The sequence below is a fragment of the Felis catus genome, chromosome X, assembly GCF_018350175.1.
Source record: "Felis catus isolate Fca126 chromosome X, F.catus_Fca126_mat1.0, whole genome shotgun sequence".
Classification (NCBI taxonomy): Eukaryota; Metazoa; Chordata; class Mammalia; order Carnivora; family Felidae; genus Felis; species Felis catus.
This window is the reverse complement of record NC_058386.1, coordinates 41091339-41114101: the sequence shown is the minus strand read 5'-3', so window position 1 is coordinate 41114101 and position 22763 is coordinate 41091339. Positions and strand designations below refer to the sequence as shown.

Below are 22763 nucleotides of genomic sequence, written 5' to 3'. Positions count from 1 at the left end.
AAAACAAAAAACAAAAAACAAAAAAAACCTCTCAAAACTCAACAGTAAGAGGGGCACCAGGATGGCTCAGTCAGAGGAGCACGTGACTCTTGATCTCAGGGGTTGTGAGTTCAAGCCCCATGCTGGGTGTAGAGATTACTGAAAATAAACAAACGTGGGGGCCCGGCTGGCACAAATGGTAGAGTATATAACTCTTGATATCAGGGTTGTGAGTTCAAGCCCCACATTAGGTGTAGAGATTACTTAAAAATATTTAAAAATACATAAATTAAAAAAAAAAATTCAACAGCGAGAAAACAAACTACCAAATTTAAAAATGGGGAAAATACTTGAACAAATAATCCTCTCAACAAATACTTGAGCAAAATACTTCCCTCTGATGGGTTTTATAAAAGTCATGAATTTGAAGTCAGTCTGGCTTTTTAAAATTTTAAGGGTGGGAGCAATGTTCCTTCACCTAACTACACCCCAGGACAGAAGGTGGCCCAAGTGATTATTTTTTCAAAAACACTTTATAATGAAGTATTAGAGAACTTGTTTTAATAATAACCAGGAAAAAAAGCAGGTTGAAAAAATGTCTCCTACTTGTCCCATATCCCTAACTCACTCCACCCCCTCTTCCCTGGTGTTTTAGAATTTTGGTTCAGAATTCCTCTGCAGAGGATTCCCTGTGCTGCATGGAAAGCTGGCACTTTGGTCTTTGTATTAATAGGCACCATACCTGGATAATTTCTGAATTGGAGTTTTTATTACAAGATACTTGTTTTATGCCTCTTTCAATAAAGTCGTCAAGCTGATTCAGTTTGTTAGTGAACCATGTTTTAACCTGCCCTTCCTGTCTCACATGATGTTTCGAATTTGTATATATTTAATACTCAATGGTCTTGTAGACAATTAAATTTTATTAATGTGAAAACGATCCACTCTTTTGTTGGATTCTGTGGGTGCTAACAGGGCAGGCTGCAACCCTCCACTTGAGCTCACTCTGTTCTCCATTTTCATCCCGGACAACTGCAAATCAATGACTGACATGGAGTACCAGTGGAGCCTGGGGGGTAGAGGGCGGGCGGGGGGGGGGGTTCAGGGCTGAACAGTGCCTAGTGCCTGAAACACACTGGCCATTTGCAGAATTGTTGATTATGCTATTCAGTAGTGTGAAAAGGAAAGTATTAAAATAAAACCTGTTAGAGAAAAGGAGGCTCTATCAGAACGAGCTGCAGTATATTTTGCCAAAGCTATTAGATTTTTGAGGCAGCTGGTAGTTTATCAATTTTTATTTCTTCAATATAGTTATTTTATGGCCATTACCAGCAAAACTGGATTATAAGGAATAGTGTTTGACAGGAAAGAAGGGCCCAGTGTGAGTCTGTTTGCTCTGGATCTCCTAAAACAAAGGTTCTTAATGTCATCCTCTTGGCTTATAAATAGAACAATAACATGATAGGAAGGAACATCAGTTTCTCATTTTGTGAGAGTAGTTCCAGAAAGTCTTTCTGCAGTCTTTTGCAGAGGCATCCAGTGTTTTTTCCTGCGAAGAGCTCTTCAGGTACCAGCATGATCACTAAGGTATTTCAAGGTGCTGGTACAGCATTAAAACCAGCAATCAGTAGTGGATTTCAGGGACTTTGTACAGGATGGGGCATGATCCACAGGCAATGCTGTAGGATGTTTCGGGTGTCAAAAAATGTAATTTTCAAAATTAAAAACGTGACTCCTACAAACACAGAGTGAACACATGTCAAAGACTACTTTATCTGTGAGGGAACCAGGATAATTCAAAGAATATTTGAGAGATTTGGTATACAGAGGTACTAAAATTAAAAAACGCTACAGTAAGATAGCTAAATTGGACAGAAAAGTGGTTAATGTCTACAGGACAGTTCATCTGTACTCTCAGATTATTTCTTCTACCCAAAAGAATTTTTACAACTCCTACCCGACAAAAATCTTTTAACGCATCACTTCCAAACAAAGATGCAATCCCCCAAAGAACTAAATAATCCTTGGGTGGGCCTCTCAATGTTCCAGTATAACAATGAAAGAACATATGACCATCTTTTTGTATTATTTTTAAGTTTTAAATAATTTCTATTAACAGAGGGCTAATAGTTTATTTTATATTTGAGTAAGTCTTTGTAACTAAAATTAAGGTTCTAGGGGACCAGCTTTTGGAATAGTATGGTGGTGCTTATATATTTTGCTTTACCCAAGCATTCCAAAATATCATTTATTTACCTTTCAAACCAATCACAGGATCTTAGAAGTCATCTGAGATCCCGCCATCTCCTCGGGCATGTATCCTTTCTTTAGCCGTCTTGACAGATGATCCTGAAGCATTTGTGTGCAAGGAGGAAGGAAACTGGCATGAGTGCTCATTATGTGCACATTTATTTTCAAAGGGCCAAATTCCTTTTCTCACGGTAACACGTAACCTATACATTTAGCCGCATTTATCAAATAAATGGATTTCTTCAGCATAATTGCCTTGAATTATACCTTAATTCTAAAAATTTATACACAGTATAATTTATCCTTCTTGATGTACAATTCGAGTTTTGAAAAATGCATACATTTGTAATTACCACCACAAACAAGATATAGAACAATTCCCCACAATGAGATACCATCTCACCCAGTCAGAATGGCTAGCATCAAAAAGGCAAGAGATAACAAGCATTGGCAAGGACGTGGGGGAATGACAAGGACACGCAGTACCGGTGGAAATGTAAATTGGTACAGCCACCGTGGAAAACATTATGCGGGTTTCTCAAAAAATTAAAAATAGAAATGCCACAAGATCCAGTAATTCCACTGTTGGATATTTACCCAAAGAAAACAAAAACACTGCTTTGAAAAGATAAATGCTATGTTTATAGCAGCATTATTCACAATGGCCAAGAAATGGAAGCAACTCAAGTGTTCATCCACAGATGAATGGATAAATACATGGTATATACAATGGAATATTACACAGCCATAAAAAGGATGAAATCCTGCCATGTGCAACAACATGGATGGACCTAGAGGGTATGATGTGAAGTGAAATTAAGTCAGTCAGAGAAAGACAAATGCCATATGATTTCATTCATATGTGGAATTTAAGAAACAAATGAGCAAACAGGAAAAAAAAGAGAGAGACAACAACAACAACAACAACAGCAACAACAACAACAAAAAACCAACCCCGAGTCTTAAATACAGAGAACAAACCAGTGGCTGCCAAAGGGGAAGTGGGTAGGGGTATGAGTAAAATAGATAAAAGGGATTAAGAGGTAACAATTTCCAGTTATAAAATAAATAAGTCACGGAGATGACAAGTGCATCTTAGGGAATATAGTCAATAATATTGTAATAACACTGTATGCTAACAGCTGGTGACCACACTTATCGTGGTGAGCACTGAATAACACACAGAATTGTTGAATCGCTATGTTGTACACTTGAAACTAACATAACATTGTGTGTCAACTGTACCCTAGTAGTTTTTTTCAAAAAACTGGCAACCCTACAAAAAAGATACAGAAGAGTTCCAAGCATAAGTGCTTTTCAAGTGTCAATTAATCCACAAGTACTTACTGACTACAGGTATGTCCAGTGGTCACTGGTCAGGCTTTGGGGATAGCAGGAAAGTGTGAAACGGCAGAAGTAAAAGATTATGCCTGCCTCCAAAGAACTTGACAGTCTAACCAGTGAAGTACACATGAACCAAGCACAAATGAGCAATCTACTGGGTAATAATCTGCATGAGATGTGGGTTCTGGTATTGGTACTGCCAACATATGACCTCAACAAGCCATTTTTTATGGTTACTTCTTATCTCGGCATTCCTTTCCTCATTCATAACTTGAAGGGGTTGTCTGTCTGAGACAATCTCTAAGGTCTCTCCTAATAATAAGCACACGTGAATCAGGTATGAGCATTCAAAGTGATGGTGGAAGGCTGCGAGGTTGAGAACAGCTTTATGGCATTCAGGCAGTCCACGGGTTGACCCTACAGTGTTAGTGACCAAGGGCGAACGGTAAGAGATGCAGCAGTGAGCTGAGAGGTACGACCTGCCATGGGTCTGTGAAGGGAGCAAATAGAGGGATGTCGGTCCTGTGGAGTACAGAAGAACCGCAAGGTGTTATTCTCGAAGACAGTGGTGAGCCCAAGCTTTGAACTGCTTGAGCACCAGGGAGAGACACGAAGATTTGAAAGCTTATTTGTCTATGAAGTAGAGAGAGGAGTGACACCATGACAGTGACCCACAGTAATCTCTTCAAGAAAACCTCCCATAGGCATGTCTTCTAGGCCCTGGGAATACAACGCTACAAACCATGCCCTCAGTTATTTATTGCTGCATAGTAAATCATCCCAAAACGTAGTGGCTTAAAATAACAACCATTTTATGTGCGCACAATACTGTGGGTCAGCAATCTGCAGTAGCATCAGCTAGGTGGTTCTTCTGTGACTCTTTCCTAGGGTCCCTCATATGGTCAGTCATCTGGCGACGTGACTGGGACTCATGTCTGCCTACATGTCTGATGCGTGGCTGCTGCCTGGCCTCTCTTGCCATGTCATCTCTTCCTCCAGCAGGCTGGCTGGACTTCTTCATAAGGTTGCTTCAGGGTCCCTAGGGAGCAAGGGGGAAGCTACAAGACTTCTTGAGACCTAGGCTCAGAAGTCACACAGAACTACTCACGTGGCATTTTACTGGCCAAAGCAAGTTACAAGAACAGCCCAGATTCAGGGAGTAGAGAACTGGACTCTACCTTGATAGGAGGGGCTGCAACGTCACATACATACATACATACATACATACATACAGAAATGAAAGGACTCTGTGGCCATTAACCATTCTATCACACCATCCCGTTTGGGAAAATGAGTGCTGAGCACATTAAATCCTGTGCACCTTCAAAGATGGAAGGAACCACTGAGATGAAAAAGATAAGCTTCTGAGTGGGTCCTGAGGAATGTACAGGATGGAACGAACCCAGAGGAATGTGGAGAACTTCAGGCAAAGGCAGTACACACAGGAGTGGCAGGATGACTCATGGTATGTTTAGAGTCTAGTGAACGCATACTTGGCTGGAATGGGTAGAGACGAGGAGTTGAAAAATTAAGAGGTAACGATGGTGGGAAAGGTTATGATTGGATGTGGAAGACCTTAACTGCTAGGCTTTCGGGAATACAGACACTACCCACCATGCAGTGAGCAGCAAGGAGTCAGTGGCGGCCTCGTGGCAGGAGTGGGAATGGTGGTATAGGGAAGAGGCCTTTAGGACCTGCATCTTCATGGACAGCAGTCTGGAAGGAAGTTGAACTGGCTCTGGAGTATAGTGGCATAGAGATCATGGCAAGAGAGCAGCCTAGAGATGGTTTCCCTAAAGGCAAGTGCCTGCATGGATTCTCTTCAAGGGGTTAAAGGGCATAACTGGAGCTTTTACCTCCAGATTTATTTAGAGGTATAAAAATTGTTTATCCTGGATTTAAATTGGTCATCCCAGAGAGCTAAATTCAGGCTCATCTCTCTCTCTGTCTCTGTCTGTCTCTGTCTGTCTCTGTCTGTCTCTCTCTCTCTCTCACTCACACACACACACACACACACACACACACACACACACACACACCAGTCTCCTGTATAAGATACAAGTTTCATGAGAGACAAGTACAATACAACTGTTAACAATGCTTCGTCTGTATTTGAAAAAAATTTCTAGTGCTCTTTAACAATGTAAATAGGAAAAGAACTATGGGGAAGGTCAGAAACCATGATGGAGCCAGAAAAAGGTTGCCTGCAGTTTTGACTGCAGTCTATACTATGGAGTCATATTCTGCGCAGGCAGACTATATAGTCACACTTTTCACAGTGGCAGCGTGGCAAAGCACCAGTTTTCTTTTGACAGTCCACAAGACACATATTTATTTCCCAAACTATCACTGTCCACAGGACTTCTGTGGCCATTAGAACATGTTACATGTAATTTTTAAACACAAAATGAGAACAGATATTTAGTTTGTTTATTAAATAGCAGGCAGCAATTCTCTTTCAGGTATTGGTGGGAGACAGGATATGGAGAATTAGAGGGTTTCCTACACTCTGGGAATAGCAGTCTAGTTGTACAACTTTCAGGTCACGTATATACGAAATAGGTCACAGAATAAGGAAGCATGGCATCAGGTGACAAAGTGAAAAGACAAGACATGATTTAATGAGGAAATATGGAGTAAAGGATGGCGTCCAAATGAGCAGGTTTTGAGGCGCGGGGGAGTCTCTTGCTGGGCTAGAATATGCAAGAAATGGCCCAGGCAGGATTGGCAGGGCAAAGAGGGAAGGAGGCTCCAATTGTGAGGAAAGTCTCCAGGTAAACCTGAGTGTTGGATGGTGGTGATACTTGGGGAGGGGAGGCAGTGAGGGAAGTTTAGAGATGACATCCTGGAGTGTGTGCTCTAAACTTCTCGTTCCACCCAGTTAGCTCCCCTGAAAGTGCAGGTGAAGAATTGTCCTCAGTTGACAGACCGCGGCATGTGAATATATTACAAAACAACTGAACAGACAAGAGAAGAAAGGATATTTAGGTTCCTCTTTGCACACACTGGCTTTCATTCACTGTATAGTAGGTGGATGGGTAGGCCTTTGTGTGTACCTCACAGGACAGGGAGTTCTCCAGGGGAAAACACATCCCCTTTGCCCTTGGTGCTTTCTCAGACTGAGCCAGACCATACTATAGAGCAGTTATGCAAGAAAGGGGCCTCTGTTGCATTTCCTAATGACACAGTGCTCTAGGGAGAGATTTACTCAGGCATGCTGAGTTTTGCAATTCTCTCCTCAAAACTGGGGAGGTTTCCTGTAAAAAGATGTGTTTTAAGATAGGACCTGAGAAATCACAGACGGCTCACATCATAGGGGCTCCAAGAAATCATGCCTCGTCAGTGTCAACAGTTACCTTTAAAAAGTATAAAAATAACATTTAATGATTATCCAAATTTCTTATTTTGTGGGGAGGCACTCAGGTTTATACCCTTGAGGAATGCCTATGCTGGGGCTTGGTATACAGCAAGCACTAAATGAATGTTAGTTGATTTTGAGGTAGTTTTTGCAGTTTCTTCATTAAGTACAGCAATGTACTAAACTTTGGTGAATGTGATTCTTTAATGCTGAGAGGGCAAGTAAAATCATCAAAAATGGGCACGCAGTCCAATCTTTGGCTATTACATAGGACTCCCATACATATGGTCCTGAACTTTTTCACCACTAAAGATAACTTTAAAAAAAATTTTTTTTAATGTTTTATTATTGAGAGACAGAGCGTGAGCATGGGAGGGACAGAGAGAGGAGGAGACACAGAATCCAAAGCAGGCTCCAGGCTCTGAGCTGTCAGCACAGAGCCCGACGTGGGGCTTGAACTCACAAACCGCGAGATCCTGACCTGAGCTGAAGCTGGATGCCCAACCGACTCAGCCACCCGGCCTCCCCTAAAGATAACTTCTAAAATTTCCCCTAGAGACGGCATTGCTTTGGAGGCTTGCCTACTAAACACATCACACTTATGGATTACTTAATTTCCCTATTTTAATTACAGATGAATGTTTCTGACAAGGTTCAGTTAAACATGAAATAATAATAATATTTGGTATGCCAGACATTGCTCGGCATTGTATCCTTAAGAAGGCTTTAATTCCAGGGGCGCCTGGGTGGCGCAGTCGGTTAAGCATCCGACTTCAGCCAGGTCACAATCTCACGGTCCGGGAGTTCGAGCCCCGCGTCAGGCTCTGGGCAGATGGCTCAGAGCCTGGAGCCTGTTTCCGATTCTGTGTCTCCCTCTCTCTCTGCCCCTCCCCCGTTCATGCTCTGTCTCTCTCTGTCCCAAAAATAAATAAACGTTGAAAAAGAAGGCTTTAATTCCACACAACAATCCCAGTGGTTATCATTATTAACTTCATTTTACAAAAGAGGAAACTGGGGCACAAAGAGGTTAAACTCACTCACGGTTGCATGACTAAGTAAGCATAATTCAAACAACTTGAGTCTCTACTACTCTATCCATTCTAGCGTTAAAACACCAGCGAACTAGTTTCACCATGAACATTACTATAATTCTACCAATCTTACGCTCAGGTATTTGCCTTAAAAATGCAAATGTATGTGTCTATAAACACTTGCACATAAATTCTTATGGCAGCTCTACTTATAATTACCCAAAACTGGTAACAACCCAAATGTGGTACATTTCTACAATGGAATGCTATTCAACAATAAAAAAGGAACACCTATTAATATACACAACTTGGATGAATCTCAAAAGCATTATGGTGAGTGAAAAAAAAATGCAAGACTCAAAAGATTACATTCAGCCTCGCTCCATTTTATATGACATCCTCAAAGTGATAAAACTAGTGACGGAGCACAGATCAGTGGTTGCCAAGAGTTGGGGAAGGAAAAGTGTCACTGAAGAGGTAACACAAAGGAGTTTTGGGGGGGTGATGGAACTGTTTTGTACCTTGATTATGATGGTGGTTATACTGATCTATACATGTATCAAAATCCACAAGACTATGTATATCCCCTGAAAGTCAATTTACTGGATGATAATTAAAGAAAATGGTAAGAGGCCATTTTCTTTTTGGTCAATACTAATTTCTGTATTTTCCATTTACTCACAATACCATTCTATCTATCACTAACACTAGTTTTCAGATTTAAAAATTAAGAGTTACACTACAATGTGAAGCAAAGAACCATTATCAGGTCACACGTCCAAACTGAATGATGAGTTATCCCTTTAAATAAACATTCCTTAAAGGTTAAATGCATTTGTGTGCTTAGTGCCTTAAAAATACACGTATTTCAGTAAGTTATTAGACGGCATGATATCTGGCACAGCAATTTGCATAGTAAAACAAAAATAAGTAATCAAAATTAACCCTGGGAGGGACAATGTGATAAAATGAGAATGTTATAAGGATGTCATGGACTACCATGGCTCTTTCTACAGCTTTTCAATTTTTACTAGAATGCATCTCTAGTATATCTCTAGTATAACTAGAAACAGAATTAAAATTTTTTAAAAATCCGTCTAGATTGAAATGGAGATATTTCCCAAGTTGCAATATCCTTCCATCCAGAGGGTTTCCATTGCCTTTGAGAACCTCTTACTCCACTTACCAGGTCACGCTTGTATTCTACTCAACACCTACTGCCTCACTCATAGCACAGTGGGCACTTAAAATATCTGCTGAAATGAACTGCACCCGGAAATGTGGGGAATAAAAATGACAAACACATGGTTACTAACAAAACCTACACTGTGGGAAGACTAAATCAAGCTCTAATTTTGAATGAGGCAAATTATTTCTGAGCGCTAACGATGTTCTCGATAATTACAAAGGCATATATAGAATTCTGAAAGAGAGCAAGACAAACATATAACAACATACTGCCAGTGGTGTAGAGGTTTCTTTTTTTTTAATGTTTGTTTATTTTTGAGAGAGTGCGCTCATGGAGGAGGGGCTGAGAAAGAGGGAGACGGAGGATCCCAAGTGGGCTCTGCGCTGTCAGCACAGAGCCCGATGTGGGGCTCGAACCCACAAACCATGAGATGGTAACCTGAGCTGAAGTCGGATGCTTAACCAACTGAGCCACACAGGCGCCCCCTTAAAGCCTAAAACATGCAGAACTCAAACGAGAATCAATTATTCCTGGTTCCCTAGCCATAAAACCAGAACATGCAAAGAGGTGAGAAAAAGGAAAAACTAACCTGTGCCGAGTTTCTATGGGCCGTGCACTGCATTAGACATTTATATAGATTAAAACTCATTTTAGGACTCAGGTTTCAGCAGATTTGTAAAGGCCTGGAAAACCATCATTCTCACCATTATGAGAAAGAAGCTAGACAAACTGAAAAACCAGTGACTCTTCTCAGACCTATCAAAGAATGGACTACAGGGCAAACTACCATCCGGATATCTGAAGAGACAGATGCCTGCAGGAAGACACAGGATCTGGGCATGTAAACTGGTAGGAAGATTAAACCAGAAATTCTAACAAGTTACCGAAGGCCAGAGTATGGGATGTCATGAGAGTATGAAGCTCCTGGGTTCCACACGGGGTGGAGGAATTCCCATCCTCTTACAAGTTTTTCCTACAGGAATCCCACCAGGCTCTTAGAGAAAGAATCAGGGGAATCCCAGACAAAGCTCCCATCCTGGTGCCGGTTGGCTGAGGAAAACAACACCCACTGTGAAATCCACCCAGACCCCTTTCCTTTATCTCCAGTACAGAACAAAAGGCTTAATCTGTAGGGGAAGGGCTTGAAACCCTTGGCTTCAGGACACTCAACTGCAGCTGGGGAAGAGGAAGACAGGAAAAAGAAAAAGAAGCTTCACCCCTGGAGGGCGAGCAGGAATTCTTGTAAAGGACATACTCAAGACCCAGGTTCCAATACCTGCCTAAGTCTGAGGTTTCATCCAGTCATCAGAAAACTCCCTCCTCCCCCCCCCCCCCCCCCCCCCCCCCCCCCCGCCACCACCTGCCAAACCAGCTATGTGGTTAGTAACAGTGGAATACAACTGGGAGGGCTAGGAGAGATAGCTCTTGGGAAACAGCACAAAGGAAAACCCCAAAGCCAAGCCGGAGTCAAAAAGAAGGTATCACTAGAGGAGTCAGAAATCTCTGGTGCCCTACCAAAAACAAACATCAAATACAAGCCAACTCCTGACTCGATTAACTCAAATCTCCACACTAAAGGCCTAGAAGAAGGACACCTGTGTTCTTCTCCAAACATATCAAATATTTACCTCAGTATCTCCTGCCCATGTTCAGTTTCAACAGCTTTCAACAGCTTTTCAGCCATGTTCAGCTTTTTATTATGAGGCATAGTAAAAGGCAAGGAAATATTCCAAGTGACAAAGCAATCATCAAATTTAGACTCAATATGAATACAGATGTTGGGACTATCTGGAATGAAATTTAAAAGAATTATGATTAATATATTAAAGACTCTAATGGTAGAGTTGCACGGTAGGCAACATGCAAGTCTAGATGAATAATTTCAGCAAAAAGAAAGGATAAGAAAGAAATCGAAATGCTAGAAATAAAAAAAAAAGTTAAAAAAAACCCCAACATGCTCAAAAAAAGGACAAAAAACCCAACATGCTCAACAGGAGATTAGACACAGCCAAGGAAAGAATCTGTGAGCATAACGATCGAGTTTATTGGTCAGATCAATAAAAATTAAAATAAAAAGAGACAAGAGAGTGAAAAATTAGAACATGGCATGTAAGAACTGTGGGAAAATATCAAACAGCATAACATACTTATAAACTGGAATTCCAGAGGAATAAAAAAAAAAGAGAAAATTGAACACAAGAATGATGTGAAAAAATAATGACTGAAAACTCTCCAAAATCAGTGACAGACAACAATCCACAGATACAAGAAGCTCAGAGGAACACCAAGAAGGATAAATATGATGAAATTTTAAAAAGCCATATCTAGGCAAAGACAAAGAGCCTGAAGGCAGTCAGAGGAAAAAAAGACACATTAACCACATGGAGAAACAGGACAAAAATTACAGCCGATTTATCAGAAACCATGCAAGCAAGGCAACGGTAGAGTAATACGTTGCAAAGGAAAAGAACTGTCAACCCAGAATTCCATATCCCACAAAAGTGTCCTTCAGAAGTGAAGAAACAAAGAAAGACTCTCAAAAGCAAAGAATATACTGTCAGCAGACCTGGCACAAAAGAAACATTAAGGAAAAATTCTTCAGGCAGAAAATTATGATTAAGGTAGGAGCTTGGATTAGCATAAAGAAACGAAGAACACTGGAAAAGTAACAAATGAAGGTTGAGTGTAAGATTTTATTTTCAAAATGATTGAAAAGCCAATTTTCAAGACACCAGGCAAGGGCCAATCTTGTGAGGCCTGCTAAAGATAGCAAGCAGCATCAGGACTGCTATGGTAACTCTTTTCAGCACAATAGGGTATATATATTTTAAAAACATACAGCTAACATCATACTTAATGGTGAGAGATGGAATGGTTTGCAAGATTGGAACAACTTAAGGATGTCCTCTCTCACCACTACAATTTTGGGAGAGAAGAAAAAAGTAAGAGTACTCGTGTTACCTAATTTTAAGACTTACCAAAAAGCAAGAGTAATCAAGACAGTGTGGCAATAGCACAATAATGGACACACAGATCAATGCAACAGCATAGAGAGCCCAGAAATAGACCCACACAAGCATAGTCACATTTCTGACACAGGTGCAAAAGCAGTATTAATGGAGAACGGATAGACTTTTCAACAAGTGTTCTGGAACCCCTGGACATCCATATGCAGGAAGATGAAACTTGACACACACCTAATCTGGTGGGAATGCAAAATGGCAGAACCACTTTGGAAGACAGTTTGACAGTTTCTCATAAAAACTCAGCAGTCCCACTCCTAGGTATTTACCCAAATGAACTGAAAACTTATGTTTCACACAAAAAAATCTGTATGCTAATATTTACTGCAGCTTTATTCATAATCACCAAGAAACTGGAAGCAGCCAAGTTGTCCTTCAACAGGTAACTGTACGAACTGTGGGGCATCCGTACAATGGAATACCATTCAGTGATAAAAAGGAACAGGCTATTAGTTCACATAAAATGGATGAATCAAGTAAAAGAAGCCAGACCAAAAAAGGCTATGTATTGTATGATTCCACTCGTACGAAATTCTGGAAAATGCAGGACTTTAGCTAAAAATTCAGAAGTGATATTCTGAAATTCTGAGGCATTTCTATGAGACAAAACTGACTGGATACATATATATATATTTTTTAACAGCCATAGCTGTTGGGTGGGAGTCCATGGAAGTTCACATCACCATCACCATATATCATCTCTTTTTAAAATAAATGTATTTGGTTTTTAAAATGGGGTAATGTATTCATACGGCTTAAAATTCAAAAGGTACTTTTGACTTTCACCTTAGAGGAGGTGAAGGCGCAACTCTCTTTGGTCCTCCCAAATCTGGGTTATAGGCCACCTCCACGATGCCTCCTAAGTTCGACCCCAACAAGATCAAAGTTGTATACCTAAGGTGCACAGGTGGGGAAGTCAGTGCCATGTCTGTCCTGGCTGCAAAAATTGGCCCCTGGTTCTGTCTCCAAAAAACGTTGGTAATGACATTGCCAAGGCAACCAGAGATTGGAAGGGTCTGAGGATTATATTGAAAATGACCATTCAGAACAGACAGGCTCAGACTGAAGTGGTACCTTCTTCCTCTGCCCTGATTATCAAAGCCTTTCAGGAACTGCCAAGAGACAGAAAGAAGCAGAAAAACATTAAGCACAGTAGAAATATCACTTTTGATGAGACTGTCAACCTTGCCCAACAGATGCGGCACTGATCTTTAGCCAGAAACTCTCTGGAACCATGAAAGAGATCCTGGGGACTCCCCAATCTGTGGTCTGCAAGGTTGACGGCTGCCACCTTCATGATATCACAGATAACACCAATAATGGTTCAGTAGAATGCCCAGCTAGTTAAGGACCACAAAGGAAAATATTTCAATAAAGGATCATTTGACAGCCAAAAAGAAAAAAAAAAGTCAAAAGGTATATACAAAAGTTTATGCAGTGAAGAATCTTCTTTCAACCCTCTACCCTGGCTCTATATGCCCTAAAGCTATCAGTATCTTGAACACTTTTCCAGAAATATTTTATGTCCAAGTAAGAAAAAATGTACATATTATACAGCACATATTATTGCCCCAGTAGCTATCACAAATGGCAGCATACAATACACACTCTTCCATTTCCTGTTTTTCTTAAGTTTGTACATCTTAGAGATCACGCAATATCAGTGTAATATTCTACTATCAGTGTAATAACCAAGCCTTGCTCAATACTTAGAATATTACTAATATTTCGCTATCATAAGCAACACTCCAAGTAATATGCAAATAATTGTTGAATAAATTCTTCGATGTGTTTGCTGGGTCAAATGATACAGGCATTTATAATTTTGATGGCTATTTTCAAGTCACTGACTTTTAAAATGTCAGGGATTTTCCATTTTTTATTTTTATCCTAGGAGGAAAGAAAGGAAGCTAAGATTCTATCACCAGGCAATTTTCTGGAGGAATGTACATCGCTAAGATATACAAAGTGAGCCTTCTCCTCAGTTTCCCACACATGCTTCCTAGGGTCTAGCTGCATTTTCATGTAATATATTTCAGGCCACAAGCTGGTTGCAAAGCCTATTTCAGTTATGTGAAAGGTGTTAGTTACTTCAGAAAACTTCACAAGCAAAGGCCAAAGGCTAATGCCCCAAACTGCTGGTCACTGACCACTCACTTCACAGCACAATACTGGATTCTTCACTACAACCACAGGGAAGACTTTAAAGTCTTTTTTTAAGTGTTTATTTACTTTTTGAGAGAGAGAGAGAGAGAGAGAGAGAGAGAGAGAGAGAATATGCAAGCGCACAAGAGAGAGAGAGAGAGAGAGAGAGAGAGAGAGAGAGAATATGCAAGCGCACAAGCAGGGGACGGGCAGAGAGAGAAAAAGAGACACACAGAATCCGAAGCAGGCTCCAGGTTCTGAGCTGTCAGCACAGAGCCCGATAGGGGGCTCGGACCCAGGAACCTCGAGATCATGGCCTGAGCCGAAGTTGGAAGCTTCAACGACTGAGCCACCCTGGCACCCCAGAAGACTTTAAAATCTTGACCAAATGAAACACACCTAGAGGGAATCCTTTGTCTTTATTATAATGCCCAAATAAGGATTTCTTCTCAGGTAAAAACTATAAATCACATAAAGGTTATAAGGAAAGGCTGCAAATGTTTCTCTCATCTTTCAGGAGTGATGGATTTCCAATTAACTATCCTTTTGCTTGACTACAAAATGCAGTACAGCCTAGTACACTAAGTTTTTGTGATAAAACTTGAACAGGAGGTTGAGAAAACCCACGAATTCCTTTGTTAATAGCTACACAAAATCAGTGAGCAGTCAAGCCATTCACAAGAATATTTACATCCAGAGCACACTGTCTCCCTTCAGTTTCCTTCTGGAAAAAAACACCACTCAGCTCCACACTCAGTAGAAGAGAAGATGGCCCAATTGTATTACTTAATCTCAAGAATACAGTACATTTAGAAATGAGTGTTTAACAAGATTTATCAAAGGAAAAGAGGTTACATTAATAATTATTTTGCATTACTTAAGTAATGGCCCCCAGTTGTTTTTTTTTTTTTTTTTGCATCTCCTTGAATTTGCACCTTTAATTTTATAAGTTTATTTATTTATTTTGAAAGAGAGACAGAGAGCTAGCGTGAGCAGGGGAGGGGCAGAGAGAGAATCCCATGCAGGCTCCACACTGTCAGTATAGAACCCCATGCAGGGCTTGAACTCACAAACTGTGAGATCATGACCGGAGCTGAAATCAAGAATCGGAGCCGAAATCAAGAATCGGACGCTTAACCAACTGAGCCACCCAGGCACCTGGTGTTTGCACCTTTAGATGGCTCCCTCCCACTATGACTCTGGGCTTAGCCAAGGAAGCACTTCCCTACTTTGGCTGATGGGACAATACCAAATATGACACAAGCAGACACAAGAGAAGTGCTTGTACACTGGAGCTTGCTCTTGCTGGCTACTCTTTGTGCCTTTGAGACCACGATGTTAACCCATCCAGACCAGCCAGCCGAAGGAGGGACCATCTGGAGTGGAGATGAGCCATCCTTCCTTAGGGCCTCCTAGACCAACCGGCCTGACAAGCACCAGATGTGTGAGCAAGGCCAACCTAGATCAGCCAACCACCCTCCCTGCCCTCCAAAAGCTAACTGACACAGGCTACTTCAAAGTAAGTATGTTTGCAGTCTGGTACATATGGAAAGGGGAAGAGAACACTGGTTTTCCTCCTGCGAAGTTGATTCTGCACAAAAGAAATAGTTTCAAACAGAAAAACCTGCAGTACCTGGACGAGAATAAATAAATATATAAGTACTGAAAAAATGTCTAAGTCTTCCCAGATTCTCACAAATGTGCTGTCTGCCATCACAGATGGCACACACCAAAAAAACAAAAAGCATTAAAAATTTCCATTTAGTCACTGAAGCATCTTTATCATGATATATTTAAACCAAAGTCTTATACTCAACAGTTCCATTTCTAACACAACTCAGGTTTCCAGGAATGACTTCTCCCAGTTTTACTTTTTTCCCCATTTGACAGGGCTCAGCGAAAGCTGAAAGACCTCCCTTACTGCAGCCTAAAAAGCATCAGATATATAAACCTAATTAAACCTTCTAGAAACATTCTGCAGGACCAGCTTCTTCCAGCATCACAGCAACTCTTTTTAGCCATGTTAATGGCGGGCAGTAGAAACTGCTTAAGATCTACACATTTGGGCCAGAAACACTGCTTCCACTGGATCACAAAGCGGGACACTGAAGGGGAAGTGACTTATAGGCTACTTTTGTTTAAGCCTCACTAGATGTTTTTCTGGATTACACACACCACACACCACCACCCCCCCCCCCCCAACACACCCCGTATGGTTTAAGGTGGAAAACACCTTCCAGCAGCCTCCCGTTGCCCTTGGAATAAAATACAAGCTGCTTAATGAGGTCCCATAAGGCCCTGTCAATCTCCCCCTGCCTACTTCATCTCTCTTTCCCCAGGTCCTAGCCAAACCTCTGTGGATCCTCTCCACATCTCTCTCCCACCTCAGTGCCCTCACAACACCTGGTGTTCCCTTGGCCTGGCAATCCCTCCTCCCTTTTGCCTTGCTTATTCCTGCTCATTATTCAGGGTCCAGGGAACCTTGCTAGTCTCCCTTACAAAAGCATTCTACCTCTTACTTGCTGTGTGACCGTGGGCAAGTTAGCTTTGCCTCATACCTCACAGAGATATACTATATTAAGTACCTTAGTACAGTGCTCAGTACACAGGCAATGGTCAACAAATCATAGCTACTGCTGTTATTATCCCTTATAGTGATCTTCATCATAGCTCTCAGTGCAATTAGCAATTACATATATATTTGTAGGAAAAATAGAAACACTCCCCTGCATCCCACTTTAATACCTAATACTGCTCATGCTATTTCCCCACATACTGCATTTCTTGCGGGGGGAAGATAAAATGAATGTTTACAGAGCAATTTTGACCTCAATTAATTATTACCTTGGAGATGTGGTTAGGCAGATGAAGAAACTGAGGCACAGAGAAGTATCGGCCAAGATCAAGTGGCAGATTCAAATCCAAGTTGGCCTGAACCCATAGCCTGTGCTGTATACACCACCAAAGGCTTCCCCAATCATGAACCTTGTTATCTAAGAGCAGCAAGCCTCAGAGAAGATGGATCTTCACATTCTACTCCCAGGTATCTACTCTTCAGATCCTTAACGAGTCTGGTATTTAAGCATTTCCTGTAAACTCCTTCAACCGAATTCCGCCCGCCGCCCCCCCCCCCCACCGGCCCGCCGATAGATTTCCTTCTTCCTTTACATTGGATGTTGAACTCTCAGTGGGATAAGTTGTCTTTCACCTCTTATACCCCTAGCAAAGAGTAGGCACTTAATACACATTTGCTGAACGAATTAAATGAAAATGTTGGAGAATACATTACGGCTGCAAAGTTGGGAGTGGTGGAGTGGATTTTCATAACAATTTTGAAGTTTGGCATAGTTGGCAACAAACTTGACATGAAGGATGACAAAAGTAGAGTTTATCATAACCATTTTTACAACTGATAATGATTTCTATATGTAGCACCATACATTGATTTCACCTGACTTACACATATGCCCTTTACAGCTATAGGTAGACGCCCCTCTACCTCTGGGGCCCTGCACCACCACCAAAGTTCTGCTATACTCCACTGCTACACTTGAGCCACCCTTCAGGACAGGATGCCCTTGACAAGTGCTAATCTGGCAATGGTTACTTTCAGATGGTTTAGAAAAAGAAAGAACAAATGATAAAGCAAGTGGGAGTGAAATAGTAATAATTAGTGACCTTGGGTAAAGGGAATACAGGAGTTCTTTGTACTATTCTTGCAATATTTCTGTAATTATAATCAAAATAAGAAGCTTTTAAAATCTAATAAGAAGAACTGTCCCAGGAGACTCCAACACACAAGGTCTGGCTGGTGTACTGGCCATGCTGATACCATATTCTCTTGTCAGCTATTCCAAAAAGCACATTCCAGGCTTGGATTTCCTTGCCTGTCAGCCAACATCAACGGACAAGGAACTCCTTGGGTAGCAGAGCTCAGCTATGGCCTCTGGGTTGTGATGGAGATTAAATTATTTACTGCTTAAACAGTTATTAATGAACACATGGGTATCTCCTATTGGTCAAAACCTCAGTACCATTTCCCCATACCAGGCACCCTACATACTTTCTTCAGTTGACTGCCTTCTGAGTTACTTTTCCCAAGCTTAGCCATGGGGTCAGGCAAATTCTTCCCAGGACCCTTCTTTCTGTCCCCCAAGAGAACCACAGAGGCAGTTTTGATGATAAGAGCTTTACTGCTATTGTCTATGGAGAGACCTACAGGCAGGAGGCAAAAATAACCATAGAGGAGTCACAAGTATTTCAGAAAACAGAAAACTCAATGTGGTAGTTACTTGGTCTCCAATGAGCACTTGCTAGCACCTTTTTATTCACTAATTATTTTTACCCATTCATCCTAGACTCTCCCCCACAAACCAGAATGCTTCAGCTTTCCCAGCCACTGTAACTGAACAACAGTGAGAAACTTCTAAACCACTCAAGTGTCCTCATATTAGCCACTTCAGAAGAGTGCCAGATGGGTGTCACCCAACACTCACCCCTTACCTATAAGGTGAGGTAAGTTATTCCTTGATGAGATTTTTCTTAAAAGTTTTTAAATTTTATTTGAGGGGGGGTAATTAGGAAGGGGAGAGGGAGGGAGAGGGGAGGGGGAGGCAGAGAGGGGGAGGGGGAGGAAGGGGGAGGAAGGGGGAAGCAGAGGGGGGAGAGGGGGAGGGGGGAGGCAGAGGGGGAGGGGGAGAGGAGAGGGAGACATGGGGAGGAGGAGGGAGAGAATCTTAAGCAGGCTCCACTCTCAGCACAAAGTCCAATGCTGGGCTTGATCCCACAACCCTGGGATCATAACCTGAGCCGAAATCAAGATTGGCTATTCAACTGACTGAGCCATGCAGGCACCCTGAGACTTTTTTTTTTTTTTTTAATGTAAGCCAGCATATGATCTCTACCCTCCTCAGATAGATCCTGTTTTGTATAACCTCCATGAGGAGGTAGATGCATTATGTCCTATGATAATAGGACCTCTGTATCCCTGATCAAGGCTTATTAAGAGACCTCTGTAATGCCATGCCTTTACAAACACCCGGTGCCTCCTGCCTCCCCCAACGTCCCCCAAAATACTTGCCTAGTTTTCCAGTCAGACCTCAAAGTAGTGGGCAAAAAGACGAAATAGACTGGTGTAGCTGAGGAGAGAAATGGATTGTTATGGTTGGTGGAACACAAGGGAGGGAAAAGACAAGCATTATCAAAGGAGAGGATCATACCCAACCTACCAGCCTCACATCGTTTGTTCTTTATTTTTACTTTCACTAACCCATGTGTCTCAACTTTGAGAGCTCCGCGTCATAACTTGTCCTTCTCAGAACCTCATCCACAGGCCAGAAGGGGGAACACAGGCACCCCTAAGGCTGCTTCCACGTTACTCCTGGCTCTCACAGCTGATCACGAACACCTCGGGAAGGAGTGGAAGGCCCTTCTCCACTTTCTCTTACCTGTGACCAAGATTCACAGGCTACTCAAAGTGAGAAGGCACTCCTCACGCTGCCAAGGCACAGCAACATGACTCAGAAAGGAGGGAGACAATGTGTGGGTTCTAGAACCAGACCTGCATCCCAGAGTATCCCAGAACTGACTGGATGAAAAATGCAAGGAGCTGTTTCCAGGCAAAGATACTGGGTTAAGAACTCTTCTCTAGCAAACAAAATTGTAGAGAAGAGCACAGCTAAAGAAAAGGTGGCAATGCTGGTAGCTAATACTGAGAAGCACATCCCAAAAATCTCATGTAATCCCTTCACCCCTTTGAAGAGAGGTATTATCGTTTACGATTCGAGTATTTCAGCTCAGAGCTCACTTTAAACGAAAAAAGAAAACGATGTTATAGAGGTAAAATGCTCCTAGGCTAAACAAAAAAGAAAAAAAATCTATTTTCACTTATCCGGAGAGTAATCACATGATGCTATAAAAGCATGAAAACTAGGTATTCAAAGGGTACAGAAGCAGGGATCCACATTCCCATTGTTTACAGATGTTATGAAAATATTAAATTAAATAAAACACAATGCTTTGTTCAGACCGACTCCTTTCTCACCCTCACCCCCATCCCCAGGCTGGCAAGAAGTGGCTTCAGGGAAGGTATTTAAGAGAACTACTCTGGGAAAGTGGATTCTGAGTTGCTTAAACTGAGCCAAGATGTTGTGCAACCAGTCTTTACCTAAATTATTTTCCATTACTTTCCGAGTTTAGAGAGAAGCAGACAGTTATCTTTACCGGACTGAATACAGAGAATGAGGTCGCTCTTCCCTCCAGGCCACTGAAATCACCACCAACACGGTTTTGATTTCTTATACAATCAGACGGCGTCCGGAGTGGGGGGGGGGGCGGGGATCCCATCCTCAGTTTCACAGATAAACGGTTCTCACATCAAAAAACCTTGCGCACATCTGAGGGCATGATTTCCTAGCAACTCAGAAAGTCAGAGAAGCGGCCAAACAAGTTTCTTGCCAAATGCCTGGGAACTACATATGTCCCAGGGCTACACAATGATACCAACTTTTAAACATGCCTTCACATACCACCATTACGGTCACTCACTCGAGATCCCGCCCCCCCCCCCACACCTCTCCTTCTCACAAATAATAAACGCAGGTTGCCCTGCGCAATTTAAAGCCAGACTTCACCGAAGCCGTGGCTCTGAAAAGCGAGAGAAAAAGATTGGAGGGAGGCACGCTCTCACTCTCTCTCTCTCTCTTTTTAAATCGATCGCCCCACGGCCGAGGGAATAAAACCAACTCGATCGCTGGAGAAAAGTTAACTTTGCCGTGCCCAGCGGTGGGAAAATTTTCCCGTAAGATTCGCAAAGCCCTCCCGCTTTTCCCACCATCCCCCTCCCCCCCGGACCGCCCGGCGCTCGGCGGTCGCCGCGGCCCCGGACCGGCAGCGCCCGAACAATGACGGGAGGGGGAGGGAAAGTTCGCTAGCCCGCGGGGCGCTCACGCTCCTGCTCCGGGGGCACCCGGACTCCCCCGAGCCGCCCGGCCCCCCTCGCCAAGCACTCGGTTCCGCACGCCCCCCAACACCGAAACAGCCAGGGGCGCGCCCCCACTCCCCGGAGCATCCGGCCCCGGGGCGGCCCGCAGAGCAGGTCCTCCCGCCGCGGGGCTGACCCCGGGAGCCCCGAGACCGGGCAGAGCACAGAGAGGGAGGGGGCGCCGGGAGGGGGCACCGGAGGGGACGGCCGCAACAGTTATGGCGCTCAATTCCTGCCCGAGCGGAGCCGTAGCCGAGCCCGAGCTCCGGCGTCCGCCCCCCGCCCCCCGCGTCGGCCACCCGGCGCTCCCCCGGCCGACTGAGGGGCCGGCGGGCACTTTACCCCAGCCCACACACGCTCTCGGCCCGGAGACGCCGGGGACGCCGGAGCGACCGCGATGTGGGGCCGGGGCGCCCCGGAACGCTGCGAGGCTGGGCCGGGACGCCGCGCTCCGCGGCGACCGCTTCCACTCCCCGAGGCCGCCACTCCCGCTGCCCACCCGGCGCGACGCCCCCAGCCCCGCTCGCCCCGCGTCCGGCTCCGGTGGCGCCTACCTTCGCGCAGCTAGGTCGCGGCTCCTTCCTTCCCGGCTCCACACTCGGGCCCGGCAATGTGCCGGGCGAGTCCGGTAGGGGTGGTAACCGCCCCCCTAACCGCTCGCTTTCTTCTCTCCCCTCCCTCGCACCTGCCCCCTAATCTCCTCCCCACCCCCGCCCCCCGCCCCGCCGCCTGATCCGCCCGGGCCGCCCCCTGCGCTTCAGCTCCCGCCCTCGGCCCTCGCCCGCCCGGCCCGTCAGGCCTCAGCGTTGGGCCGGCGGTTGGGCGGCGGCGGCAGCGGCAGCGGCGGCGGCAGCGGCGGCGGTGGCGGCGGCGGCTGAAGCGGCGCGGAGCACTATTGTATTCCTGACACTGTGCGCTCCCACGCTCCGCCTCTTCCCCTTCCTTCCAACCCCCCCCAATCACCCCCCCACCCCAACCGCCGGCCGCGCTCGCCCTACCCGACTGGCTCCCCGCCGTCCGCCCGCCGCGCGCTCTTCTGGCGGGCTGGGCGCCGTCGCCACCGCCGCGCGCCTCGAGGCTCCGCCCCCTGAGTGCTCCCGCACCCGCGGCGTCGTGCTCCAGGTGGGTTCCTCTCTGCTCCTGCTGGGCGCGCTGCTGCCTGGGGGGAGCCTCAGCCCGGATAAGTGCCCGAGAGGACGATGGGGAGGTGCCCTGGCTGTGCTGAAATACAAACTAAGCCTTTCATGGCCCCTTTCAACTCTAAAGTTCTGTAAGTGGACCCTCATGTATAAAACTCATTGTGGGCCACTGTTGATTTAAGTTGTTTGCGCTTGAATTACCTATAATAATAAAGCCAGGGTGGCTAGGAACAGAATAAATTTATTCAATTGCCAGCACAAATGGTCTGTGATGCTGTGTGGCTTTTTGAGGTGTCAACGTGGTTAGGCTACCGCCCCAGTTA

General features: G+C 44.0%; 1 protein-coding gene and 1 pseudogene across 5 annotated transcripts in view; one reads left to right on the top strand and one right to left on the bottom strand.

Annotated features, from left to right (window-relative positions):
• Nucleotides 1-22326, bottom strand: part of JADE3 (jade family PHD finger 3) — a 135824-nt gene extending 113498 nt beyond the window's left edge. For 2 of the 5 annotated variants that reach the window (XM_023249517.2, XR_006592852.1), the window contains exons 1-2: nt 21856-21996; nt 19400-19457 (exon numbers count right to left, since the gene is read on the bottom strand). The gene's annotated coding sequence lies outside the window, so the exon portion shown is untranslated. Of the gene's footprint in view, nt 1-2235; nt 2335-19399; nt 19458-21855; nt 21997-22299 lie in introns of those variants that run through there. The other 3 variants (XM_045050418.1, XM_023249516.2, XM_004000432.6) reach the window with 3 other exon arrangements.
• Nucleotides 13027-13522, top strand: LOC123383298 (annotated as a pseudogene).
• Nucleotides 22327-22763: the final 437 nt, after the last annotated feature.